Source organism: Antechinus flavipes, chromosome 3, assembly GCF_016432865.1.
Source record: "Antechinus flavipes isolate AdamAnt ecotype Samford, QLD, Australia chromosome 3, AdamAnt_v2, whole genome shotgun sequence".
Taxonomy (NCBI): domain Eukaryota; kingdom Metazoa; phylum Chordata; class Mammalia; order Dasyuromorphia; family Dasyuridae; genus Antechinus; species Antechinus flavipes.
Window position 1 is genome coordinate 578,468,378 of NC_067400.1, and position 10,866 is coordinate 578,479,243.

Sequence of the window (10,866 nt, forward strand, 5' to 3'; positions counted from 1 at the left end):
AATTATAATAATTTTTTATTATCATTCATTTCATTCAGCATTCAGCATTCAGCAATGCATTCATTGCTCACATGGTCAGGTTATAAAGATTTTAAATGTCAAATAGAATGGAAATTTGATTTGTTATGAAATTTATGTTATGAAAATTAAATTGAAAAAATGAAATTTAAATTAGAAAATTGAAACCCACAAGGGCATCAAAGAACAATCCAGGATGGAGGTTTTAGATTTGAACAAAAGTCTTCTGAACTTTGCCTCCAGAAGAATATAAGCTCCTTGGGGTCAGGGGTTGATTTTTGTACTTAGAGGTTGGGGCCTGAGAATCCTTTGGACTGTGTCCTTTGCACTTGGTAAATGGTGTAAGATTTCCAATTTCTGTCAGACTACTTTCGAGTTTTCTGAACACTTTTTTTTTTTTTTTTACCAAATAATGAATTCTTATCCCAAAAGTTTAAATCTTTATATTTATCAAATACATGATCTACGTATAGCTTGTTTATATATAATTGCTAGCATGTTGTCTCCCTCATTTAACTATAAGATCTTCTAGGTCATAAACTGTCTTTTCTTTGTATCTATCCTAGTGATGTGGATTTATTCTCTTCCCCTGTCAGGAATATGGCTATTATCAGATATAACCAATTTCTGGACTATTCTGTTTGTATAAAGTGATTGTGAGGATGGGACTCTTTATCAGACTCCATTGTCTATTTCCCAGCTCTAACCTGCCAATCACATACCCAGGCCTAATGGCATGTTCTTTTTATGAATTATTCCAAACTCCTTTCCTTGATAATGATAACTATTGTTCTCCCAGCTCTATATTTGCCACTCCTGCCACCTGTTTTGCTTCTTATTTGTCTGTAATCTCTTCCCCTAAATAAGTAGGAGACACCCCAGAAGAAGAAATAAAAAAAAAAATCTGAGGAGTTGCATGGATTATTTGGTAGAAAATCATTAATTAGCTCTATGCTGCTCTAAGACAATCCAGCAACCCCTATAGCTTTCTTGACAACATGGAGTCCACACAGATGTCAGATATTGATGCTGAAAGTTCCATTACAAATCTACTGATTTGTAGGTGAACTGCTGAAGATGTTTGACTAATGAAGATGCTTTTAGAGATCTAAGATCAGAGTCTGGTACCACTTGTGGTAATGAAAATGGTCTAATCATAGTTTTAGAGATTTATCCAGAGCTAAGTCTCAGAACAGACAAAGAAACTGCCAAGAAACACTGATTAAAACCACGAAAGTAATGGCAACGGAGGTGATTGAATCACATGCTTCTTCAGGAAGGTCATTAATTACCTATGAGTTTTTCAAGCAATGAGGCATCTAAATGGCAGTATAATTCATGAAGAAGAAAAAATAATCATCTTAGAAGATAGAATATTCCTGAAGAAGCCTCCGTGCACAATGTTGTTTCATAAATGAAAATTCTTAATTCAGTCTTTTATATTCTTTTTCCAATAGTACTGATACAATTTGCCAAAGTCAGTTCCCTTCCCCATTCTCCTCTTCTTAGGCCTTAGCCATTGTCATGTACTCTTCCATCCAGTGATACTGAACTCTTTGATCTTGCTTGCATACAACACTTTTTTCCCCACTGGCTGCCCCTCCATTATTGGAATTCACTCCCTTCTCATCAATTTCCTGGCTTCCTTCCAATTTCAGCTAAAATTCTATTTCCCACTAAAAGCTTTTCTCAATCTCCTTTAAAGCCAATGCTTACTCTCTATTGATTATCTACAATTTATCCTTCATATATATTATTTATATACAATTTCTTGTATTTTGTCTTAACCATTAATTGTGAACTCGTTGAGAATACAGACTGCCTTTTGTCTTACTTTGTATTCCAAGAACTTAGCATAGTGCCTAACATAGAGTAACTGTTTGATAAATGTTTGTTTATTGACTGATCAGTTCTCTTCATTTGGAATACAGAAATGAGAGGGATACCGAAGTAATAATATATTAAATTATTCTTTGACACTATGTTACAAATATATTATTAGATACTGATAGTCCAGTTTTGAGATAGTCTGTTTAACATTAAAAAGAATTGACTATTGAAAATGTTTTGTTCTTTTATATATGGCAAAGTGGGCTAGAAAGAAGATCTCTAATGTGATATTCTTCATAAAAAAGAATTATTTGCTTTTGTTACCTTTTAAAAAAACTATTTTTCACTTAAAAACTTGGAGTTTTTAATATGTAATAGTGAATTGTAATTTCTCTATTAGTTTAATCTAGAAACTGTTTTAAAATGCTACATGTAGAAGAAAAAACTGCTGTGACATTTATTTAAAAATAAGTTTTTGCTAATATTTTCTATTTCTAATATTACCATAATGTTAAATGTAGCCTTCTCCTGCTCCTAGAGAACCAATTCCATTTGACAAATAATATTTGTTTAGAGAGGGGAGAAAAATCAGCATAATTGATACATAAATTGAGAAAGTCTGAAAACCTATCCAATGTATAATATTTGTGGACTTTTCACTTCCATGAAGGGGCATCTTCTCATATCTCTTTGTTCGAGTTTCATTTGACCTTTATAATTTTATTTCACTTCCTTTTGATTTTTGGTGTTTTGTACTGTCCATATACCTGCCTGTCATTGCCTTCCCTAAAAACTCTTTAAAATTCACAAATAAGCCAGTGTCTATTATCCCCTGTGTTAGTAAAATATACTTTCAGGAACTTGACTCTTAGGTAATAAAACTATAAGCAAGCAATTAGAATTTTCATGTATTTTTAAGCATATTCCTCTTGGGCAGAAAGAGAAGTAGAAAAATTATGTTACTCCATAGCTCATTCCAGAAGAAAGGCTTAAAGGAAAAAAGTCTATTGGCTCTGTTTTACTTTTCTAAAATTCAATTTCATTTTACCCTTTCTTCTACTCCCCTATATCCATTGGGAAAGCAAGAAAAACAAAACCATTACAAATATTAATGGTTCTGTAAAACAAACTCACATACTAAATGGGGTAGAGGGAGAGAGAGAGAAAGAGAGAGAGAGAGAGAGAGAGAGAGAGAGAGAGAGAGAGAAGAAAAAAAAGGAAAAAGTTTGGAACTGTGATTCGTCATTGTCTTGATCAGATTTCTTTAATTTTTTTTAATATGATCTTTTAATTAAAGATTCTTATTTTCAAAATATATGCATGTATAATTTTTCTACATTGACCCTTACAAAACCTTGTGTTTCAAATTTTCTCCCCTTCCTCCACCCCTCCCCTAGATGGCAAGTAATCCAATAAATGCTAAACATGTTAAAATATATGTTAAACCTAATATATGTATACATAGTTATACATTAATCTTGCTGCACAAGAAAAATCATATCAAAAAGGGAAAAATGAGAACGAAAACAAAATGTAAGCAAAAAACAAAAACTGAAAATGCTATGTTGTGATCCATACTATCAGAATTCTTTCAAAGCTGATTATTTTTATACTATTGTTTTTCTTCTATAAATTATTCTACTAGTTTTGCTACCTTTGCACCAATTTATACAAGTCTTCACAGGTTCTTCTGAAATTATTTTCTTCATCATTTCTTATAGCACAATAGTATTTCCTACTATACATAAACCATTCCTTAATTGATGGGCATCTTCTCATTTTTCATATTCTTTGCCATGATACAAAAAGTTATTATAAATATTTTTGTAAAGAAAAGTACTTTTCTTCTTTGTTTGATTTCTTTGGATGTAGCCTGGTTGGTAGCAATATTGCATTTTCAAGATATGTGCAATTTTATAGCTTTATGGGCATAATTCCAAGTTGCTTTCTAGAATGGCTGGACCAATTTACAACTCTACCAATAATGTACACTAATGTTCTCAATTTCTCATAGCTTCTCCAACATTTGCCATTTCCTTTTTTGTCAACTTTGCCAATCTGATGATTGTGAGAAAATACCTCAGAGTTGCTTAAATTTATATTTCTCTAATTTTTAGTGACTTAGGGCATTTTTTCATAACTATTATTAGTTTGTATTTCTTCCTCTGAAAATTGCTTGTTTATGTCCTTTTCCATATATTAGTTGGGGAATGGCTTGTTTCTTATAAATTTGTTACTGTTTCCTACATATCTTAGAAATTAGATTTTTAACAGAGAAACTTTAAAAATCCTCATTTCCTTCTCTAAATTTTTGCTGCATTGATTTTGTTCATGTAAAAACTTAAATTTTACGTAAACAAAATTGTCCATTTTACATCCTATTAACTTTTCTGTCTCTTGTTTGGTTAGGGATTCTTCTATGAATAGAAGGTATCTGACAGGTAATTTCCTTGTTCTTCTAATTCGTTTATGGTATTATCCTTTATGTAGCCATTTGGAATTTATTTTGAAATAGTATGAAAGATGTTCTAAATCTCCCAGGCTACTTTCCTATTTTTCCAAAAAATTTTTATCAAATAGTGACTTGTTATTCCAATAGCTGGATTTTGGAATTAATACTAGATTACTATGCTTGTTTCTTTTTGTATATCTTATATCAAATTTGTTTTACTGATCAACTTCTTCATTTCTTATTTAGCAGTAAATTGTTTTGATGATTATAGCTTTCAAGTATAGTTTGAGATTTGGTATTACTAGGCCCCCTTTCCACTTTTTTTTCCTATTGATTTCCTTGAATTTCAATTTCTCTATGTGAATTTTTTTTTCTGGTTTTATAAAGCAATGCCTTGACATTTGATTGCTATAATGAATCCACAAATTAATTTAGATAATATTGTCATTTTTATTCTATGAGTTTGCCCTACCCATGAGCATTTAATTATTTACATTTTAAAAGTGTTTATGCAAAAATGTTTTGTAATTATATTCATACAGTTCTGCATGTATCTTGACAAGTGTATTCTCAAACATTTAACATTATTCTTAGTATTTTAAAGTGGAATTTTAAAATCTTTATCTTGCAGATGAATATTGTTGGTAACATAAAAATGCTGATTATTTATGTGAGCTTATTTTATATTCTACAACTTTGCTGAAGTTGTTTCATAAATTTTTTAGTTGATTCTGTAGGTTTTCTAAGTAAACCACATCATCTACAAAATATGATAGCTTTGTTTCCTCATTGTCATAGCTTCATGTAATTGCTATAGTTAGCATTTCTAGAACAACATTGAATAGCATTTGTGATAATGGACATCTGTGTGCTTTACCCTTGATCTTATTGAAAAGACCTCTAGCCTATACTCATTAAAGATAAACCTGGCTATCGGCTTTAGATAAATACTACTTATAATTTTAAGTAAAACACTGTTTATTCCTATGTTTCTGAGTATTTTAAACAGGAATAAATGTTATATTTTGTCAAAAGCTTTTTTTTTTTTGGCCATCTATTAAAATAATTATGTTATTTTTGTTGTGTATGGGTTTTTTTTTTTTGCTCTTAATATGATTATGTTTATAGATTTCTTATCATTAAATAAACCCTGCATTTATTATATAAATCCTACCCACTCAATAGTGTAGAGTCATTGTGATATATTGCTGTATTCTCCTTGCTGATATTTTATTTGAATATTTTTGTGCGCCAATATCCATTAGGCAAATTTGATCATAATTTTCTTTCTGTTTTGGTTTAGATATCAAGACCATATTTTTATCATAGAAGAAATCTATTTTTTTAAATCTATTAAAACATTATATAGTATTAGAATTCATCATTCTTAATCATTCTTTAAATCATTTTTAAATGTTTGTCTGATAAAAATCTAATTTCTAAGACATTTAGGGGATAGTAATAAATATTTAAATGTTGAATACAAATTATTCATTTGTAAAAACATCTGATTCTGTTTTTTTTCTTTTTGGGAGCTAATTGGCTTTCTTGTTCTGTTAATATATGGGAATCCAGGTTTTTTTTTTTGCAAATTTTTATCCTTTTAATTTAGATCGTCAATTTTGTTGTCATATAGTTGAACAAAATAGCTTCTGATTCTTGCTTTTCTTTCTTCATTGGTTGTATTCACCTTTTTCACTTTTGATAATAATTTGAAAAAAAAGATAATTTGATTTTGTTCTTTCTTCTTAAAAATCAAATTAGCTTATGGCTTGTCTATTTTGTTCACATCCACTGGCAATAGTTCTTAGCTTATTTATTCGTACAATGGTTTTTTAAATTTGTTTCATTAACTTCTTCTATTTTCAGGGTTCTTATTTTGGTGTTCAATGATTTAATTAATAATTTAATTTAATTTGGTTTTTAATTTGTTGGTTTTCTAGTTTGCTGCTTTTTGTTTTTTAAGTTTCATACCTAATTTGTTCATCTGTTTTTTTTTTTTTCTCTATTTTAGTGAAGGAAGAGTATAGAGAAACAAATTTCCTATATTTAGGTAAGTTGCCTTGTTTTTTATTATTATCTTTAATGAAAGGATGGATTGTTTCTATAATTTGTTCTCTGTCCCACCCATTATATTTTTTATTATAGCTTTTTATTTACAAGATATATGCGTGGGTAATTTTTCAGCATTGACAATTGCAAGACCTTTTGTTCCAACTTTTCCCCTCTTTTCCCCCACCCCTTCCTGAAGATGGCAGGTTGACCACTGCATGTTAAATATGTTGAAGTATGAGTTAAATACAATATATGTATACATGCCCAAGCAGTTATTTTGCTGTACAAAAAGAATCGGACTTTGAAATGGTATACAATTAGCCTGTGAAGGAAATCAAAAATGCAGGTGGACAAAAATAAAGGGATTGGGAATTCTATATAGTGGTTCATAGTCATCTCCCAGAGTTCTTTCACTGCCACCCATTATTTTTTAAAATTTTATTAAAGCTTTTTATTTACAAAACACATGCATGGGTAATTTTTCAATATTGACCCTTGCAAAACTTTCTGTTCCAGATTTTCCCCTCCTTCCCTCCACCTCCTCCCCTAGCTGGCAGGTAGTCCAATACATATTAAATATGTTAAAATATATATTAAATCCAATATATGTATACATATTTATACAGTTATCTTGCTGTACAAGAAAAATTGGATCAAGAAGGGAAAAAAAAAACCTGAGAAAGAAAACAAAATGCAAGCAAACAGCGACAGAATGAGTAAAAATGCTATATTGTGGTCCACACTTAGTTCCCATAGTCCTCTCTCTGAGTGTAAAAGTCTCTTTTCATCATTGAATAATTGGAACTGGTTTGAATCATCTCATTGTTGAAGAGAGCCATGTCCATCAGAACTGATCATCGTATAATTTTGTTGTTGCTGTGTATAATGATCTCTGGGTTCTGCTCACTTCACTCAGCATCAGTTCATGTAAGTCTCTCCAGGCCTTTCTGATTGTCCTATTGGTCCTTTCTTACAGAACAATAATATTCTATAATATTCATATACCATAATTTATCCAGACATTCTCCGATTGATGGGCATCCATTCAGTTTCCAATTTCTTGCCACTACAAAAAAGGCTGCCACAAACATTTTTGCACATGTGAGTCCCTTTCCTTCCTTTAAGATCTCTTTGCCACCTATTTTTGAATATTATTTAGTTTTTAATGAACTTTTAATCTTCAAAGGCCATTGTTGAATATAACTTTTATTCATCATTGTTAGTGAAAGATGCACTTAATGTTTTTATTTTCCCATATTTGTGAATTTTTATGGTTATTTGTGTGTGTATGAAAGTGTTGTCTATAACTTAGAAATAGGTATACATTTTCAAAATTCTCATTCAATATTTTATAGAAGGCTATCATATCTAACTTCTTAAAAATTCTATTCAACTCTTTAACTTCTTTCCTCCTTATTTTTTGGTTAGATTTATCTAGACCCAAGAGAGATAAATTGAGGTATCCCACTCTTCAATTTTTGTCTATTTCTTCCTATCATTCATGTAACTGTCCCTTTAAAAATTGCATATAATCCTGACCAGACCCCATCCCTGTCTGCAGAACTATTTTAGCTAAGATAAATGACTCACTGTAGCTTTTTCTTGACTTTACTTATCACGGAACTTTCTCAATTACCTTTCTTCCTTTTGAATTCATTTTCCAGGTCTTCTCTTCAGGAATTTTCCCCAGAAAACTACAATTGGGAGGGGGAAGAAGAACTTCTCTGTATTGGCTATAATTTATAGATGGGAAAAACTGAAAGTTTAAATTAGACAGGTTAAGTGACATAATATTCACATGCTCAACTGAGTGGGTTAGGTTTCAGTTCCTGCTAGAAACATTGATATTTATAACTAGTTTCTGTAAAATTTATGGCAAGAGCCAAGGTCTGATTCTTACTTTAGTTCTCAGACATTTCACAACCTCTCTAGATTTTTAGGAATTGAATCAATCCACCAAGGGAAAGGTGTTTTCTTCTACTTTTGTCTTTCTTTGGAAGTTAATCATGTAGTTGGTTAAATGAGCAAAAACTACTATCATGACTAATATCATTTATAATGTCCAGGCTAGCTCTTTGGAGGGCCTCAGGATCAGTCAGACTCAAGATCAGTCAAAGTCCTTGATCTTTAGGAGGAGAAGTGAAGGAGGCAGCAAGTTGTCACGCAAAAGATGAATCTTGGATTCTGGAGTCTGGAGCCTGAAATCCTCTCTCCTCAATGTACTGTGGTAGTGAGACTCTGATCTTTTCCCTCAGCCCTCCAATCCTTGCCTCTGATTACCTCATCACAACACATTCAGCAAGCGCTAATCCTGAAGAGAGCTCCTCCTCCTCCTCTTCCTTTTCCTCTTCTTCCTCTTCCTCATTTTCCTGCTTTTCTTCCTCTTCCTCTCCCTCCTCCTTCCTCTTTATTTTTTCCAGATTTTTTTCTTGACTTTTAACTTCATGTTAAAGTTGGGTTCTGATATGCCCAAAGGGCTATCAAACTGTGCATACATACTCTTTGATTCTGTAGTGTCTGTACTGGGTCTGTATCCCAAAGAGATCATAAAAAAGTGAAAAGGACCGACATGTGCAAAAATGTTTATAGCTCTTTTTGTAATGACAAGAAACTGAAAACTGAATGGATGCCCATCAGTTGGGGAATGGTTGACTAGGATATGGTATATGAATGTTATAGAAAATTACTGTTTTATAAGAAATGATGAGCAAGATGATTTCAGAAAAGCCTGGACAAATTTATATGAACTGATGCTAAGTGAAGTGAATAGAACCAAGAGAACATTGCATACAGCAACAACATGAATTCAAATCTGATCTCAGACACTTAAGACTTCCTGGCTGTGTGACCCTGAGCAAGTCACTTAACCCAATTGCCTCAGCAAAAAAAAAAAGAAAAAAAAAGTGTAGAGAGCTGGAACTCTGAAGAAGTATACTTGAAACAAGGTGTTAACTCAGTGGAATTGATGCGATGATGGTTCTCTAGTTCACATATATACTTAGTACTTAGTATGGTAATGTAATGGTTCTCTAGTTCACACATAATCAGTATGCTGATTACTGATATAATTACAATAAAATATATAAGGGCTAAGAAGAATTGGAAGAGAGACATTCCATCTCTGATCAGCCTCATGGTAGCTCTCCTGCTCCTGCACCAAGATCAATACTGTCACAGACGGCAGGAGGAGACTGGGAGAGCTGCAAACTGAGACTGGATCAGACTATGACAGACACAGATTGTAAAGGAGATAAAAAGAAGACAATAAAGACTCTAGACTCTATACCTGACCATTCTCGTGGTGTCTATCCTGCTGAGACCAAGACCCATCCGAAGGACATCCAGAAAGTTAGCCCGGACATGACACAAAACAAACAAAAAATAAAATAAAGTTGGGTTCTGCTCCCAGTTGGGATGGATTATTGCCCCAAGCTTTAGATTTTTCATGTTGTTGTTTTAAGAGCTAGTTTAGGATGGGGATTGTTGCTCTATAAGTTTTCAGTTCTTCCAACACAGCATGAACTTTGGAGAGGTGTGGTCACTGATCTCTTGGCCTGTGCTCTAATCTGTGAATGACCACAAGTATTCTTTTCCAGACTGGAACTATGACCAGGGTCCCTGCTATCCTGTGGGAAGGTATCAGTGTGCTGGTGCTCCTGCTTACCAGGGACTATGTATGGGCAATGCAACAAAGTTCTGCACCCAGTGCTAGCAAAATGTCCTCCATACTCTTTGACCAATTGTTTGGCCTCCTTATTGTTTGTGGGCTAAAAGTTCTGCTTCCTTTTTACTCATCTGAGGCCTACTGCTGGCTTGCCAGGGGCAGCCTGAATTCCACTCTCACCCCAGTGAGAGGGACTTTCCTGCCAGCTTTCTCAGTAGTCTTGGGCTGGAAAGTTATTTTACCTCATTTTGTTGGTTCTGCCACTTCAGAATTTGTTTTGAAGTATTATTTTAAAATTGTTTAGATGGGAATTTGAGAGAACTCAGGTGAGTCCTTGCCTATGCTCTGCCATTACAGTTTCACCCAGGCTAAAATTTTGAAATCATTATTACTAGTATTTGAAGATTTCTTGAGATGTAAGGTTCCCCTATTGATTCTTGCTTTTTGCTGTAAGTACCACACTTCCCCAGTATGTATATGGGTGTCAACAGGTTAAATCCTTGTTCTGGCATCCAATTTATGTTTAAGTCAGAGCTTGTGGACAATGAGAATACATTAAATAGAAAATCATTAATGAATTCAGATGTGAGAATAACATAAAATAATGGAAATTATTTCAACTTAAAATTTTATTGCAATCAGTTGGGAAGGAGGAGCAGGGAAAAGAAAAAACGAAAACCTGACATATAATCTACACATGCTCACTAACACACAGGTAGTTCACATAAGGGCAATGTGATATGGGGAGCCCAGAGATACAGGTCCCTTTAGCAGGAAGGGGTGGCTCTCTGGAGTTGGCTGAACTCAGGGGTCAGGGAAAATATTTTGGGGGTTTGCAAAGCAGGAA